Source organism: Haliotis rubra, unplaced genomic scaffold (assembly GCF_003918875.1).
Source record: "Haliotis rubra isolate DU_JTF1 unplaced genomic scaffold, ASM391887v1 Scf385, whole genome shotgun sequence".
Lineage (NCBI taxonomy): Eukaryota > Metazoa > Mollusca > Gastropoda > Lepetellida > Haliotidae > Haliotis > Haliotis rubra.
Window position 1 is genome coordinate 266,876 of NW_025767063.1, and position 19,394 is coordinate 286,269.

At 40.8% G+C, this 19,394-nt stretch overlaps 1 pseudogene; it reads right to left on the reverse strand.

Annotated features, from left to right (window-relative positions):
* Positions 1-3,350: 3,350 nt before the first annotated feature.
* LOC124286512 lies at positions 3,351-17,794 on the reverse strand (annotated as a pseudogene).
* Positions 17,795-19,394: the final 1,600 nt, after the last annotated feature.

Below are 19,394 nucleotides of genomic sequence, written 5' to 3' on the forward strand. Positions count from 1 at the left end.
ATTATGAAGTAAACGAAACATTTTGCCTTTAATATTACCTATCCATAGTTTATAAAACAATCCCTACAACCCCTACAATCCCTACAACTGAATCAAAAGCTGATTTCAAATCAACAAAGACACAATAAAGTCTACCCTTCTGCAGAGATAGGTACTTAGTTATAATAGATTCAAGTATAAAAATATTATCAGTTGTTCGGAACCCTTTGCGAAATCCTGCTTGCTCAGAAGCAAAACACTTTTCATCTTTCGCCCATTTATCTAACCTACTTATCACCTTTGCAAATATTTTACCAGATATTTCTAGTAATGTTATAGGTGTGTAGTTTGCAGGATTATTAACGCTGCCCTTTTTATGTATGGGGAGTATGACTCCCAAAGTCCATTCCTTGGGGGTACATTCCAGATGGTAGAATTGAATTAAACAAAGCAACTAACATATCAATACAAAACGAAGGTGCTTTTTTAAAATACTCAACAGTGATACCACTAAATCCAGGGGCTTTACCCGAGTGCATACAGTCAATTAAGCTTCGTACTTCTTCATATGTAATAGTCCTATCTAAATAAATAGCATCTGAAGTGGCTTCTGATAAAGGGTCCCCAATTGAGTCAACAAAATCATAAACATAATTATAAAACTCGACCTTTGCTGCACACAAAAAGTGCCAAGAAATAGTGATTGAAAATGTGTAACCCATTCCTTGGGAGGAAAGTTATTTCTACAAACATCTGCTCTGGTTTTAATTGTTGACCAGAAAAGCTTACTATTATTAAGCATTAAAGAATCATTCAACTTATTTGACAACATTTCCCTGGCACACAATTTTTTGGGTTTACATAGGTTTTTATAAAAAGAGCTGGCTGAAACATAAGTACTCTTTAGTTGTAAGACGGCATCCTTGTTGGACCGGTGCGAATATTTGGCTATTTAATCGAAAAGCAACTAAAATACTGTTTCAGTCAGCTGTTGGATATAATTAGTTACATTAAAGAGCTGATCTGTAAGGTGAAAGGCCTGAAGGACTCTGATGAAATTTAGTTAACAGAGAAATGAGTGAAGGAGTTTAAGTCCTCTTTGAACAGTATTCAATTTATATTATGGCGTTGGAGGAGTGAGTGAGTGATTTTTAATTTTCCCCGCTTTAAGCCATATTCAAGCAATATCACGGCGGGAGACACTAAAAATGGGCTTCACACATGTGGGGAATCGAGCCCGGGTCTTCAGCGTGAAGAGCGAAGGCTTTAACCAATAGGCTACCCCACCGCCCCTTAGATGGGAGGAAGCCCAGGAAATGCAAGCTCAAAACCCTAGTATGGTATGGTGCCGATGAAGCCCGAAAGATCATTCGGGCGAATTGGGATTCGAACTCAGGATCGCAACTTTTGACGTGTCCCAGAGACGCAATTTTTCACAGCAAATTGTGGCGCCTAAGACGACTGGGCCACCCATAATCAATTTATGTGAAGAAAAATTCTGAATATGTTTGGTTTTAAGCAAGGGCGTATACTTAGTTCAGACTTCTTTTTCTTTTAAATTATCAATACTGTAAGGCGTTTATACCATCTTTATATAATCTCTGATGATGGTGCTGATACAAAAGCAAGTAATTCTGATAAACCCGTGGAAATCTGGTTTTGAATTAACCCTTGTTTGATGTTGGTGTTGACTAACAACTAACAATCCGACGGCCAGGCTTGATGAAATGATGTACATCATCGTCTCCAAACTGTGGTACCCGTGAAGATCCGAGTAGAATAGGTCTTCAGCAACCCATGCTTGCCACAAAAGGCGACTATGCTTGTCGTAAGAGGCTACTAACGGGATCGGGTGGTCAGGCTCACTGACTTGGTTGACACATGTCATCTGGTCCAGACTCGATTATTTACAGACCGCCGCCATATAGCTGGAATATTGCTGAGTGTGGCATAAAACTAAACTCACTCACTCACCCACCCAACTGTGGAGATCCAGCTCATGACTCGATTAATTATAAACAGACCGCCTTCATACAGCTGCCAACTGCAGAGAGTGTGGCATTGATCAGCAAATGTGTTTATTGTCTTTCAATACAATAAGACAAGAAAAAATTGTGTCCAGGGACACGGATGCCCCCGCTGACATTCATAAGACATATAAAGATCAATAATTGAACAAAATTCGCGAACAAGTTCAATAAACATCTATGCAACTATGACATGCACACCTTTCGAGTCTCAATGAAACACATGTATAAGCTTAATCAATTCTGTTGAGCAGTTTTTGTCGAGAAGTGGATAGACTTAATCCCCTATTTCACTATCATCAGAGAGAAATTCAGGAAAATTTATCTAAGTTCAAAATTCTCTAAACATACAAAAAATTATAAAATACGAAAACAAAATATGAGATGCACACCTTTGGAGTCTTTAGAGACATATGTAAGCTAAATGAGTTTTGTGCAGTGGTTTTTGAGGAGAAGTGGATAAAGTACACCCCCTGTTGTATGGGACGAACTGGATGAATAGAACCAAATTCAACTAAGTTCAAACATCTGTAGAAGTGACAAAATTAAGAAATTAGATGAACAAGGTATGAGATGCACACCTTTAGAGTTCCAATGAAACACACATAGAAGCTCAATCAATGCTGTTGAGCAGCTTTTGTGGAGAAGTGGATTGACTTCACCCCCTACAACACTATATTCAGAGAGAAATTCAACAAAATTTATCTAAGTTCAAACGGCATTAAAATTGGAAATAAATAAATAACAAAATCAAAATATGAGATGCACGCATTTAGAGTCCCTATAAAGCACATGTGTAATCTAAAAGAATTCCATAAAGTAGTTTTTGAGGAGAAGTGGATAACGTACACCCCCTGTTGGATTGAACGAACACTGGCTGAATAGATCAAAATTCAACTAAGTTCAAACATCTGTAAAAGTGACAAAATTAAGAAATTGCATAAAAAATTATGAAATGCACACCTTTAGAGTCCCTACAAAAGACATGTAGAAGTTCATTCAATTCTGTTGAGCAGTTTTTGTGGAGAAGTGGATAGACTTCATCCCCTATTACACTATCATCATAGAGAAATTCAGCAAAATGTACCTAAGTTCAAATGTCTCTAAACTTACAAAAAACACGAATAAAATAAAAAAACAAAATATGAGATGCACACCATTAGAGTCCCAAGAAAGCCCATGTATAAGTTCATTGAATTCCACAGAGCGGTTATGGTGGAGAAGTGGATAGAATACATTCCCTGTTTCGTACGGACAGACAGTCCGGACAGACGGACGGACACCGAGGGTAACCCTATATGCCCCTGCCATATATGGCGGGGGGCATAATAAAAATGCAGACAGTTTCATAATATACAAAGTTTAATCTTTTGACTTACAAAATAGAACATCATCAGATAGGTAAAAAATAATTACAAGTAAATAATCACAGCACATTCACTGAATAACAATCTGACCAGTAAATCTTGGAATAATATTTTTCTGCTATATATGAGCTTTTGTATATCATAATATAAACATTGTGGAGATAAGAGAACTATATCTACTTTCTGTTGAGGTATTCATACCAATAGGAATATACGATACAAGGTAAGAAAACTGAATACTTCTACAAACAGCCACCCTGTCTAATAACCAGATTCTGTATATAAAAGATCATCAGATTTATGGATGATAACCAGTATAAAGATAAGAAAAATCATGGCTGTAAGTCTGAATACCAGAAATGGGCTTCACACATTACACCCATGTGGGGAATCAAACCAGGTCTTCAGCTGACAAGCAAACGCTTTAACCACTAGGCTAACCCTCTGCCCATTTATTGTGAACTGGATGACATACTTCTTTCTTTGAATCCAAGTGAAGTGAAATTTATACGATAATATACTCCCGCATGTCCAGAAAGAAGGTGTCACCCTAGCAGTATGGACAAGAGGCACTCATATGTTTTCAATTTCTTTCATGCTGGCACTAATTTAATGATTTACAGTGAGTGAGTGAGTGAGTTTGGTCTTACACCACTTTTAGCAATATTCCATGGCAGGGGACACCAAAAATGGGCTTAACACTTTGTACCCATGTGGGGAATCAAACCCACGACTTAAGCATGATGGACAAACACTTTAACCACTCGGCTATCCCGCTGCCCCTTTTACAGCATCAAGGTATCCAGTTTTCTTAATAATTTTGAATTAATCAAATATTACAAGAATATAATTCCACAGTTGATGCATATGGCATTAATGTTGTTAATGTTTTTCAACTTTGAGATGTGGTCAGTCTGTGTTCGAGACAAAGTATGATGACTGGAAGGGATTACTCCGAGGCTTGTTCAATCTCCACACCATCTCATAGGGATATGGTACTCTGGGTTGGGACACTTCGTCCAGTCTGGCCATCTGGAAAACAGAAAGATATTAAAGGAAACCCATCGTTAAAGTAACATCAAAGTAACAATGTGATTGACTTATCTCCCCTTCCTTAAAGAAGATAAAAAAATTGTGGATGTCAACTTCAGTATTATGAGGAACACAATATTCCGGAATATATTCTTACACCTTCATCATCCATCACCTGAGTATATACTCCAGAAAATTATTATTGCAAACTAACCTCCTCTGAAGACCGTGCCCAGCCACCAGCAGCACCCAAGTTGTCATCAGATGTCACAAACTCACCTCCTCTGAAGACCGTGCCGAGCCACCAGCAGCACCCAAGTTGTCATCAGATGTCAAAAACTCACTTCCCCAGAAGACTGTGCCCAGCCACCAGCAACACCCAAGTTGTCATCAGATGTCAAAAACTCACCTCCTCTGAAGACCGTGCCCAGCCACAAACAGCACCAGATTTCCATCCATCTGTTACAGACTTACCTCCTCTGGAGACTGTGCCCAGCCACAAACAGCACCAGATTTCCATCCATCTGTTACAGACTTACCTCTTCTGAAGACCGTGCCCAGCCACAAACAGCACCAGATTTCCATCCATATGTCACAGACTTACCTCTTCTGAAGACCGTGCCCAGCCACAAACAGCACCAGATTTCCATCCATCTGTTACAGACTTACCTCTTCTGAAGACCATGCCCAGCCACAAACAGCACCAGATTGCCATCCATCTGTTACAGACTTACCTCTTCTGAAGACTGCTCACCCACAAACAGCACCAGATTGCCATCCATTTACCACAAACTTACCTCTTCAGAAGAGAGCTTCCAGCCACTACCAGCTGCAAGGTTGTCATCCAGCTGTTTCAGAGTCGTGGCGCCAATGATCACTGATGGAACAACATCCTTCTGTAGGAGCCAGCGCAGGGACACCTGTGCCACAGATTTGTCTGAAGGAGAAAATATAAACAACAGCTTCAAGGTAAGTCGCAAATCACACAATCTACCAGGTTTGTCCTAATGTGTACCAAGTTTTTGACAATGTCCACCAGGTTTCTCACTGTATCTACCAAGTCCGAGATTGTATCTAACATATTTTATTAAATGTCTACCTGATTTGTCACAATGACTACCAGTCATCTCATACAACCATATGGTTTTCCAAAATATCTACCAGATTTCTCACTATATGTTCCAAGTTTGTCATTGTATCTACCAGGTTTTACTTAATGTCTACCTGATTAGTCACAATGTCTACCAGATTTTTCAAAATGTGTCCAGGTTTCTCATGCTGCCTGTAAGGTGTCTATCAGGTATCCTACAGTCGTGCTACAAGTGGCACCCACTCCTACAGCTGCACCTACCATGTGTCTTCGCGATGTCTTTCAGGGCATCGATGATGTTCCAGATCTGATCATTCTCTTCCAGGGAGCTCCACCCCCGGCATGGCCTGGTTTGCCCGTTTCTCATCATCCCTCACCCAACCCAGGCGCCCACTTGTTGGGGGAGATTCTCGTGTGTACTTCCCGGAAAGTAGGCCTCTGTTCATGACATACTTCACAAATAAATATTTTACATAATTTGATTTCTTCAAACCAATTATCATTTGATGAATACTCTTCTTCAAGTGGCAGTTTAGATGTCGGGAAACAAATACAGACAAACTTATGGATAAAAACTTCTTATATTTTGTGAGTGTGATGTTTGGATAGATTCTTGTACCGTTGTCAAGCAGGACATACTCATATGACAAAGCAGCCAAATATTTGTCTCAGAGAAAATTTAAGTAGAGACATTTAAACTCTCAGAGTGTTTGAGGGTAATTAATTGAAATGGCACAAAACTCACAATTTAATGAAATGTTGAACTACATCTCCAAACAGAGTAGCCTCATTAAAACTGAGTTCACCCTTCAGGAAAGATTACTCAGCAACATGTTCCTTGGTTTAGAGCCAACTGACTGAATTACTCATTTGCTTCTGGCACCAGACCAACACAACAATGAGAGATGGGTAATCTATCGATACTAAGCCTTACAATGTGATTTTTGTGTCAAGGCATAGAGTATCAGCATATGCTCATTTGTGTCAAGGCATAGAGTATCAGCATATGTTCATATGTTGGGTAATCATTTAATCCACTCACCCCTTGAGAGGGCTCCAAGGCAGCACCCCTAATCCCTCCGTCTTGCACACCTGTAGGGGTTCGAACTCCGACTCCCTACACGCCAGGTTGTACTGTTGCTAGAAAACCATGACATTGTCTCGTTAGAATCACAGATACAGCAACCACATGAGAATACTGGGTCAGAAGTGACAACTGAATGTTGGTCGGTGTCGGCGACTTCTTCACCTTTATCACCGGTGTACACAAGTTCCTTCAGAAATAGGTGGCGGGGTAGCCTAGTGGTTAAACTGACTGACTGAGTTTGGTTTTACGTCGCTTTTAGCAATATTCCAGCAACATTACGATGGGGGAGACCAGCCATGGGCTTCATACATTGTACCCATGTGGGGATTCGAACCCGGGCCTTCGGCATGACGAAAGTCTCAGGGCTCCTTTTCATTATATTTTTTTTACTATGAACTATTTTTTTCTGTAAAATATGTTCATTTCAGAGACTAGTTGTTAGTCTCCCCACAAGGGTTCCAATGTGTGACGCCCATTTCTGGTGTCCTGTGCCGTGATATTGCTGGAATATTGCTAAAAATGGCATAAAACTAAACCCACTCACTCTTCCAGAAGCAATGTCTGATCAAGACTTCAAAATTATTCACAGACCAGTGCGGTGCTTCTGGAAAACTGTTTAAAGTGTGACAAACAAAACAAAACACGTAGACAGACATCTTAATTTACTTCAAATACTGTGGATATAATGCCATACCACTATTTTGGTTCCAGCTATCATATCCTACCTGCAAGAGAGCAAAGGAATTATGTCTTTAATGTCATATATGTAAACTGCAGGGGTTCATGTAACAATGCCTACCTGTAAGCTGATAAATGGGTTCAGGCCAAGCTTCTCCGATGTACAGACTATCTTCTGTAGCTGCCAACCTACCACGTTGCTGGCACCGATGTAGCGCACCTTCCCACATCGAACCAGGTCATCAAATGCACGGAGAGTTTCTTCAATAGGAGTTCCATCATCCCAAAGGTGCATCTGTAACACCAGCATAGTCCATGGTCAGTTTACTGCCATTTTGACAAGACACTTGAAGAACAAGTGTTTGCCACTAACATGGCAATTTATTTATTATTTATTTATTTATATATATTTATATAGAGCCAATATCCAGATCACCTGCTCAAAGGCTTTGTTTTTCCCTCGATCATTGGATGTCAGTCTCAAATGGCACAGTGTATTATCAATCTCACCTCACCCTGGGGATCATACAACTCTTGCAGCCACTAGGCGCAAAGAGTTAATGTGGCTTTCCCATCCTTACGAGGTACCCATTCACAGCTGGGTGGACTGGGACACGTAGTCACAGTATTTGTCCAAGTTTACTGCACGTTGCTGTACCCGCAACTAGCTGTTATCATGTATTCATGTGGCCACCATCTGGTCATTTACCAACGGATTCGTGGGTTCTTTTAAGTGCACAGTGTTGTGTACTGTACACTAGGGGTTGTGACAACACTGAGAGAGTCTGCACGAAAAGTTGACTCCAAGGTTTTTACACCCGGTCACACCTCGTTGGATCACTAGCCTGACGCCTTAGCCAGCTCGCCCACCATGCCCCAATGTCGCCTACCGCTAAAGAAACATGACATACAACATATAGTCAAAAAAGAAACTTCACATTCTTTCTTCAGGGCACTATAAAAGAACAAGAGATGGTAAGATGGTTAAATTGTTATTATTGCATTGCTGAGATCTGTGTGATGTACTCGATACACTGACAGTGCCATAATCAGTTCCATTAGGCTACACCGCCGTTCCAAAACATGGGTATACAGAATGTCAAGTCACAAGAATAAAAATGCAAAATTTCTCAGTTCAATATCGTGTATGGCTGCCCCGCGCATTCACCACTGCCAAACACCGTCTCCTCATCGACTGCCTGATGCTTGTGAACACGTGGTTGGGGATTCTGCGCCATTGCTCTTGCAAGGCAGCGCCAAGTTCCTGCAAATTCTGAGGTTGGTTCCTAAGACCACGAAGCCGTCTCCCAAGTGCATCCCAAACATGCTCTATTGGATTAAGGTCAGGGGACCTCGATGGCCAGTCCATGACGTTGATTCCAGCATTTTGAAGGAAATTTTGTGTCAACATCGCGGTATGCGGCCGAGCATTATCATGCTGGAACTGTAGACCTGGGCCATGAGCCGCCATGAAAGGAACGAGTTCAGGGGTGAGGTTTCCACGGATGACCAGAAGTCGGGAATGGTTGTTCCCATAGAAAGCACCCCACACCATGCAACTTCGCCCCCGAATCTGTCGACTTCCTGTACACAACATTGGGCATACCGTTCATGACGTCTTCTCCAGACTCTATGCCTGCCGTCCGCGAATCTGAGGGAAAACCTGGATTCATCGCTAAAGACGACTCGATTCCAGTCTCTCTGGGTCCATCGGAGGTGACGTTGGGCCCACAGCAGACGTTGACGTTGATGAAACGGCGTCAATATTGGCCCACGATATGGACGTCGAGAATGGAGATTGGCAGCCCGCAACCGATTTCGAATGGTCTGTGAGGACAGTCGACCTCTAAACATCTCAGCCCTGGTTCGTGTAGCCGGCAAAAATCTGTCACGTAGGTGGCGTAGGGACGATTTGACGGTCTTCTGCTCTCGTGGCGTCATCGTGGGCGACCCGACCTTTGGGCGATCAGAAGTGGTGCCAGTTTGTTGTAGGCGACCTGCGCAAGTCATACACAGTCACGACGGCTGCATCCCATTGCTCTTGCGACATCAATAACTGATCTTCCCGCTTGCAACATGCCAACGGCACGTTCACATTGCACATTTGACAATCGTGGCATTTCAAGTACCGTTAGAACTGTGGTTTAAAAGTGTTTTTCAATTCTTGAGGCCAATGCAAACACGTGCATATGAAGAAAACTCCGATGCGAAGATCACGTGCTCGACTGCAGGTGCAAAACCTGATTTGGCACTAACGTCATTTACAAGACGAATGGATGGGTTTGAGTGGGGTTTGCTAACGTTTTTCTAGAGTCGAAAGATAGGGATCCCATTTCGGATACATAGATGTATCATCAGAGAAATATTATTCATTATTTTTCATATTACATTTTGTGAAGTTTCCTTTTTGACTCAGTATATATACTAGTTTTTATCTTTTGGTCACACAGAAGATTACCTTTTGTGTGATGTGGTTTTTAGTCATGGTCACTTCTCAGAATCTTCTTCTAACTCTGAAGATATTTCAGAAATATAATAGATATGTATACATACAGGCGCAGATGCAAATATCCACTGTCAGTATGAGTGCGTATTAGGGCTGGGACCGGTCCAAATTTTCTACTCGGGTACCCCACCCCCATTACACTACCCTACCCTGATACCCGTTATGTTAATTCCTGACATCAAATTTGTAAGAATTGGAAATATATTATTCAGCTCAGAGGCTAAACGTTTTATTATTGCATTTACATAAGTTGAAAAGTGGTCAAAGTGTCATGGTGACTGGAAGATAAGGTCAAGGTCACCCAAATCAACTGGTGTCTGTGTAATCCCCAATGTAGGGATATGACCAAATTTGAAGACATTGGGTACAACAGTGCATGAGATATTGCATTAACAAGAATCAGGATGTACGGATATACGGACGGACTCTGCTGAATGCATAGTCCCCTGTTCCGCATTGCAGCAGGGGACAAGCAGAGACTCAGTGTACACCAAGTACAGACTAATGAAATACAGTCAGTACTCACCTGGTACAGATCAACATAGTCCGTCTGAAGCCTTTCAAGGCTGCTCTCAATGCTCTTGACAATATGGCGCCGACTCAGACCTTGACCAAATGATGTGGATCCTCTCACCTTTGTAGCAACAACAAACTTCTCACGCGATTGTCTGGAATGAAAATCAAATTAATTTTTCATATGCTGACTCATCGATGGGGAATAACAAAGAGGTGTTTCTTTTCTGGCATAGATGGCACAAGAATCATCCTCCTTTTGACTCGTAGACAAGAACATTAAATTTTGATTCAATTGAAGTTTAGTGGGTTAGATTTTGACACATTTAATTTGTCATGTGGCTAATTATTGGATGGAAAAAGTGAAATGCACAAGATGAAATATTGGTCATGATCACTACAAAGTGTGAATAGGTACAGAAGCTCACTTACATTCAGTGCATATATTGTACTGCTAAAGCAACCTATTTCTTTTTAAATCATACCAGTGAATCTTTCAACACACATTTCTATAAACAGGCTGAGTGACTTGGCATTAAAATTATTACTGATCAAATTTATGTCCATAAATATTTTTACCTAAATTATCATTTCTTTATAAAGTGACTTCACTGTAGAATACGTTCCAACACGTAACAGTTTTAGTTTTGTTTCATACAAATGTTCATATATAAGAAACTACTTGTAAAGTTAAATAAATTATTCAACTCATTATCAAACATAGATTCTAAGTTTAGGGGCATCATCCATAGCTACTGAAAGACAAATTGTCTTGTGCATGGTGAAATTGCCATCACACAATAGTTAATGAACGACAAATCAAAGTGTGCATGGCGACACTATTAGACAGACCATTGGACAGATTTCACACGTCTTAAAACTTTAACTCACAGGTGAACCTTTCTTGTGTTTTTTAACACAGGGTTTGGCATTGGTTTCATTTACAACAAGGAAAATGCTTACCCACTTTGCTTGTGTCTTAATGAAATGTTTAGGTTCTGAACATACTGAACACTGTTTTAGGTGACTCTTCCTGATGTTTTAAAAAACCATCACTGTCATGTTCTTAAAAGACACTGTCATACTAAACACTGTCATGTTCTAGATGCTGCTCATGTTTTAAAACACTAAACACTGTATATTCCAGTCCAGTGATGCTCCCCAGAATACTGTGATATCTTGGATGACGCTCTGCTGAACATGTTTTAAAAGAACACTGAACACACTGAACACTGTCATGTTTTCAGTGATGACACTCCAATACTGTGACTGACTGAGTATGGTTTAAAGACACCCACTGAACACTGTCATGTTCCCCGAACACTGCAATATTCCAGCAATATCACGGCTGCTGGGGCTCCATAAATGGGCTTCCTGACACATGTGCCTTCAGGGTGACTCCAGCAAATGCTTTAACCATTAGGCTACCCTTTACCACTGGGCTGCCGCCCTCCAATCCCCTGAACACTATCATGACCTCTTCACTGAATTTCAACAAACCATCCAACCATAAAACAGAATCATAGACTATTCTTTACACATGGTAGTGTGGGTGATATTAAAAGATAGAAGGTTTTCAATAACGAATTATCTTTAACACATAGATTTGTTGTGCCTCAGGTAAAGTATCCCCACCTATTCAACCGCACTGCTATTCATACTAGTCCATTGTTACACACTTTGTGAGCCAGGATCCGATGAACTTCTCAGACAGCCCCTGTGAGTAGACATCGGCGGTGTCGAGGAAGTTACCTCCCCATTCGACGTAGCGGTCAAGCACCTGGTGGGAGTATTCTTCTGTGGCCTGACCAGGTAGCTTAGCCTGTGACACAAAGTGAGTGACTGAGGTGAGCAGAATATAAACTTGCTTTCAACAGTATGTCAGTTCGAGCATAGCATGTTGATGTTGGAAGAAAGTCTGTAAAGGCACATGTTACATGCTTACTAGTGCAATCGATGGATTGCAATTATTGAGTCTCAGATAGCAATTAATCGATGGTAGAAACAAAAAACTATCGATGCATCGATAGTGTGTCTGACTATCGATAGTTTAGTAATTGACTTCCGTAGATAAATGCGCAGCGCAAAATACAAGAAGTACCAGATTCGTACACTTTGATTTAGAGTGAGTGAGTTAGTTTAATTTAACGCTGCTTTTAGCAATATTCCAGCAATATCGCGGGGGACACCAGAAATGGGCTTCACATATTGTAACCATGTGGGGGATCGAACCCGGGTCTTCGGCGTGATGAGCGAGCGCTTTAACCACTTGGCTTCCCCATCGCCCCAACTTTGATTTAGAGTTATCCGACCTTTTACCTCTTAACCAAACATGACGGCAAACACGGCATGCGACTCGCAGAGTTTGAAATTGTGAATAACAATAAGTTTATGTTTTAACTATTTACTTGATCTGTGTTTCAAGTTTCTAACAGAGATTGAAACTACTTCAGCTTGTTTTTATTTCATATAAACTAAGCATTCATTTGGGAAATGACTTCAAATGAGACAACATAAGGAGAAAAAATATTGCAATAGTATTGCAATAGTTGGCCGCACTAGATTATCGCTATCGCAATAGTATGCTGCAATAGACTGTCGCTATCGTAATAGTTGTTTTCCCCTCAATAGTCACCCCTAATGCTTACCATTATGATAAATACCCATATCAACGGTATGGTGGTGTCGAACCTTGACACATCATCAGAGAAAATCTTGGATTTGAATCAAAGATTAAAGCACATCCAAGGAGCACAACCCTGTGCCTGTAAGGTGCTTGAAAGTTAATAGTCATATGGCTTATCCCACCTGGTACCCATTTTCTGCTGCTTGTCTAAGGTGAGCCCACATGTATCACATGTACTTCGTTGTGGGGCAGGACTGAAGTCCTAGAAACTCTCAGGAGTCAAGCTGCCAAACACAATCACCCATCCGGGGACTCTCCGTGACCAATGTCACTTACAACATGGTCCTGTTCATAATGACCCAGTTAAGATTGAAGCTGGTGTCTGATGGGCAATGAATACTGACATTTAACAAATAAACCTTTTGACACCTGATTATTTTTTAAAGCCATTTAGAAACCAAGCCATTTTCAATAAATGTGCAATTCAGAAACTGAAACACATTTTATAAATCTCAATTAAAAAGGGACAAACTGCAACAGCTTGTCTGACACTGTCAAAAATATGTCTTCGTTTTGGCACACTCAGATTCAAAAGGGTACACCCTCATAGATTTAGGAGTGCCTCGTGGCACACTTGCAAATCAATACACAAAATGACAATAAAAATATAGTTATTTCTTACTATGTGAATTCACATTAATCCGAAAATATTTTTTCTGAAATTTTAACATATATGCTGTCCATCAAGCGAAACCTGAAGGGCGGAAGTTTTAAAGTGATACAGCTCCTTGAAATGTCACGATGGAGTTTGAATCCTGCACAGGGCTCCAGATATTTTTTCAACATCAGGAGTAGGTACTCCTTATGTTTTCAATATAGGAGTACTAGAAAACCTTAAGAGTCCATTTAAAGTACTGAATGGAATATAATTGGGTAACAGTAATCTTGTGTTTCATTTCATATAGGCACCACAACATTGCTTCTCTTGTGTAAATGGGGCAAAAAAATAAAACAGAGCTCCAGATAAGATTTAGCTCATGTGGGTACTGTACCTAATGTATTTTTGGGGAGTGGGTATTATGAATGTTGAGTGGGTATTCCATTTTCCGTTACCCACTGCTTTCAAATATGTGCGTATTTCAGTCATTTTACTCACCTAAGTATATATCATTGAGTAAGTTTACTAAGCAGGTATGTTCTGCCTTATGTCATACCTAATCAAAACCAACTTAAATATAATGGAAATTATTTCATAAAAAATCACTCATCCTGTACTGACAGTACAACACTAGTCCTATACTAACAATACAACTTGATAGCAATCGATGTCTTTTTCATTACGCAAGCGATTTTTATAAATATATTCCGTACGCATATGTTTTAAACTTTTTGCGTATCTAACACTTTAAATGCGTAATTGGTACGCAACAATTATTTTTCAATGCGTAATTGGAAATTTTCTATGCATATTTTACCCAGATAACGCAGCTTATCTGGTCCTCTGAATAAAATAATACGTTTTCTGACTAATACCTCTGTAAATGACTCTGAGACCGTACATTGTTGTGGTGCTTATCTGCTAAGTTTTCTAATTTATTTCCTACCATATCGTTCATATTTTCTCCCCGTACATACGCCGATATGGCCCTTATCTGGAGCCCTGCTGCAGATGTTGCCCTTCTGGTTACTGTCCAAAAGTCATGTTTGTATTTTTATTTGATTAAAAAATAATTACAACTTTTAACACAACGAACAAGTCTGGCTATAATCATCATGTTGCGAGATGCATGGTTTTGGACAAGTCCATTCAGCCAGTAACGGTTTATTAAAAGCTAAAGGGTTAAGAGGAACCAGCAGACAAACAAAGGCCAATCCATAGGTTAACGTGAACCTTGCTCCTGGTGATATAAGCACGTCAACATAATGTTAGAAGAAGGTTAAGCAAACCCTATGTGGGGTCGTAGATTATTCAACACCCCTAGCTATGTTGTACAGGTGTGTAGGTGAAGATATAGGTTGTGTGGCTACTTGGATAGGCTAATAACCCCTGCTATGAGATTCCCCTCCCTGGCCAAAATATGGGTTATCATGCTTACACCTCATCCCATTGTTTCAACTGAACCACTAAATGGATGAGAAAGACAGAGAGTGAATTACACATACAGTAATCTATCAATAATAAGATGAAGATAGTGGATTGTCACGGTGTTGACATATTATCACCTGTGTACATCCTGGATGAATGAGATACATGTGTAGTGAAGACACCATCCATAACTCACCTGACCCCAAGAAATACCTAACCCGAACTCACCTAGCAACACCTTACCACAATGATATACTTACCACAACTCACCCAATACCCACCAACACCTTACCCAAACTCACCTAGCAACACCTTACCACAACTCACCCAATGTCCACCAACGCCTTACCTGAACTCACCTAGCAACACTTTACCACAAATCAGAAACTTAGTGCAACTCACCCAAAACCCACCAACACCTTACCCGAACTCACCTAGCTACACCTTACCACAACTCAGAAACTTACTGCAACTCACCCAAAACCCACCAACACCTTACTCGAACTCACCTAGCTACACCTTACCACAACTCAGAAACTTACCACAACTCACCCAACACCCACCAACACCTTACTCCAACTCACCCAGCAACACCTTACCACAACTCAGAAACTTACCACAACTCACCCAACACCTACCAACGCCTTACTCCAACTCACCCAGCAACACCTTACCACAACTCAGAAACTTACCACAACTCACCCAATACCCACCAACGCCATACTCCAACTCACCTAGCAACACTTTACCACAACTCAGAAACTTACTGCAACTCACCCAAAACCCACCAACACCTTACCCGAACTCACCTAGCTACACCTTACCACAACTCAGAAACTTACCACAACTCACCCAACACCTACCAACGCCTTACCCGAACTCACCTAGCTACACCTTACCACAACTCAGAAACTTACCACAACTCACCCAACACCTACCAACGCCTTACCTGAACTCACCTAGCAACACCTTACCACAACTCAGAAACTTACTGCAACTCACCCAATACCCACCAACGCCTTACCCGAACTTACCTCTTAACATTGTTGAAAAATGGCGGGACCAAACTTTTATGCCGGTTTTGACAGTGTGCCGGATTAGACAGGTGCCAGTGTTGGCAGGTTTCACTGTACAAGTATCCAATCTATTTTTCAAACCTCCACACTGAAAATGCTGCGAGTTTAAAAAGTATGAAAGGAAGGTATGGTGTGGAAAGGGGTATTGAAAGGAAGGCTTTGAATGGTCTGTATGAGTCTATTTTCACAGTATGACAAGTCTATTTTCACTGCATGACAAGTCTATTTTCACTGCATGACAAGTCCATTTTCACTGTTTATGACAAGTCTATTTTCACTGTATGACAAGTCTATTTTCACTGTATGACAAGTCTATTTTGCCACTATGGATTAAATGCTAATGCTGACTAAATGCATTAGAAATATGGCTGTTACAGGTACTCGGCAGATGCAAGCTCAAAATTACACTTTAATACATATGTGTGTGGCATGTGATTTTACAAATATAAAATTTCATGAATAGTAACAATCATTCAGTCGCTGTCTGTGCAGTCATCAGAGTCACTGCTCCAAGCCATTTCCTCATCATTCTGTTTTTTAGCTTAAGTACGTCTGTATTCTTTGAACAGGAAAATATATACTCACATGCACTGGGTGCCACTTGGTTAAAGTTTGTCTGTCATACAGACGCTGTAGCAAATATATCCAAGAAAATAAATGAGTGAGTTTAGTTTTACGCGCCGGTTTTAGCAATATGCCAGCAATATCACGGCAGGGGGACACCAGAAATGGGCTTCACACATTGTACCATGTGAGGAATCAAACCCGGGTCTTCGGCACAACGAACGAAAGGTTTGACCCCTAGGCTACCCCTCCGTCCTATCCAAGAAAGCCCACGCAAGTCTAGAAAATGTGGCAAGTCTAGATTTCCACAGAATCTAAAAATGAAAGTCTCAGGGCTCCTTTTCATTATATTAAATTTTTTCTACTATGAGCTTTTTTTCTGTAAAATATGTTCATTTCAGAGACAAGTTGTTAGTATAGGTTAAAGTATGAGGCAGCATTTTGCATTTTCAAGTTGCACCAGAGCAAGATCTAAAGGTATATATTGAGTCCTGTCATAACATGCTCAGTCAATCATTCAACAGAATCATATACTTAATGCTCATGCATGTGACAGACAAATGGAAAATTGAACTGAAAAAACTTTTTTGTTGGTCAGCACTTTAATATGTCTTTAATATGCCTTACATTTTTATCGGGTCATACATATACACACTTGTTAATAAGGTCACGACCTGATAACATAGAAAAGACCAAGGGTGATATGTGCAAAGTCACTGTGAACACACACTTTGAGATAACATATAAATATATAGTCTATTAAATTATTCCTATTTTGTCACGCCACCCTATTCTGCCACATTAATAGCAAGAAGAAGAAGAAACAACATAACAACACAATAACACCATAAAACAACAAAAAACACATATTTAAGAATCATGCCCTAAATGCTGATAATAATGTCAGACCCATAAAAAGACCCTCAGAAATGAGGTCTCAATTTCATCTGTTTGATTGCGTTTCACTGGCCTCCTCCACTCACCCCCGAATCCCCAAACGTCATAGTTCCGAGACACAGGTTTGCCACCTTCAGTCCAGACTTCCCCAAGAAGTTGTAGGGAAGTTTACTCTCCTCTGGTACAGCTGTCATCTTGGGTGGATGTCTGCAACGTCTTTTCTCACAGGTGGACGACTTGTCTCCGAAACAGGGTTAATCCGACAAAGGGGGGTAACTCTATCTAGCATGATTTTCCTTCCTTCGTGGCCACCCTTCTATATATAAAATTTGTGATTTTCGAATCATATTTTCATTTCAAAAAAACTTTATTAAACATATCAGTGTTTTGGAGTAATATATGTGTTACGTTTGGACGAGGAAAAGAAATTATGCTCTCCATTGTTTAAATAATTTTGAAAATATTTCTCGTTCAAACAAGTTTAAACTTTAAACTTTTTATTATTGATCATTGAGCACCAACTTTACAGCCATTTAATGTGTATATGTCTATTGATTGTTCTGGTTGTTATTTGAGGGTTAGAACCCTTCCTGGACCCCGTTTCACAAAGCTCTCATAAGCCTAGAAGATCTCGTAACGTTTCTCGTAGAGCTCATTCGTACTTCCTAGGAGGTGAGGTGAAATGTGGTTTAACGTCGTACTTAAGAATATTTCGCTCATGACGACGTGCATGTGTATGTGTGGCTGCTTGTACTAGCCCAGGCTTAAGCTGGTCTTATAGTGCTAGCCCACTGAGATATCATGCCGCAGTGAAGCATGAATACCCCATTCAGACACATTATACTGAGTCCGAGCCGACCAGTCCTTGTTGTACCTATTAATGCTGAGCGCCAGGCAGGGACCAACAAGTACCATATTTTAACGTCTTTAGGTATGACGCGGCCGGGAATCGAACCCGCGACCTTCCACTCTCCGGGCGGACGCTCTAACCCACTACACCACGGAGCCGGACCTACAGTATAGGAGGTACCAATGCCATGAGAAAAGTTACGATATCTTATGTTTACGTCCAGTTACGAGAGCTTTGTGAAACGGGGCCCAGGTGTGCGAGACGGAGGGATTTGGGGTACTTCCTTGGAGCCCCCTCAAGGGGTGAATAGGGGCGTATTTATAAATGGTGCATTGATTGATCACTCTAATTGTAGTTGGCTGGTTGTTGTGTAACGCCGAACTCAGCAGTATTCCAGTATTGATAGCGGTCTGCAAATAATAGAGTCTCGACCAGAGAGTCCAGTGATCAACAGCATGAGCATCGTTCTAAGCAACTGGGATACGATGACATATGTCAACCAAGTCAGCGAGCCTTACCACCCGATCTCGTTAGTCGCCTCTGACGATAATAAGGCATTAATGAACAGGACAACTTTACATTAATGAAGTAGAGATCCGAGATCCATCATTAGTTTGGTAGTGGTGTTTTGGAGATCTGTCTACAGTTCTTTAATGATGCCCTATAGATATCCCTCAACAGTGAAGTAGTGGTGTATTAAGGATCTCCACATGGTTTAGTATACTGGTGTCAGGGCCATTCCTCAACATTTCAGTGATATATACGCTTTAACTACAATGCTGCCTCGCCGCCCCAGAGGATCACTATACGCCATGGGCATAAACGTTGAAAAACGCCATTTCTCGGCAGACATCGAAAGGCCACGTACAACTTCGGTCTGTATGTTTTAATGTATGTACCTGGTATATAGTTTATGTCACCTGAGTCCCTGGCATTAACTTGTAGCGTTAAAGTAGCAAAAACGATGATGATGATGATGATGATGATGGTGACGACGACCAACGACAACAACGATT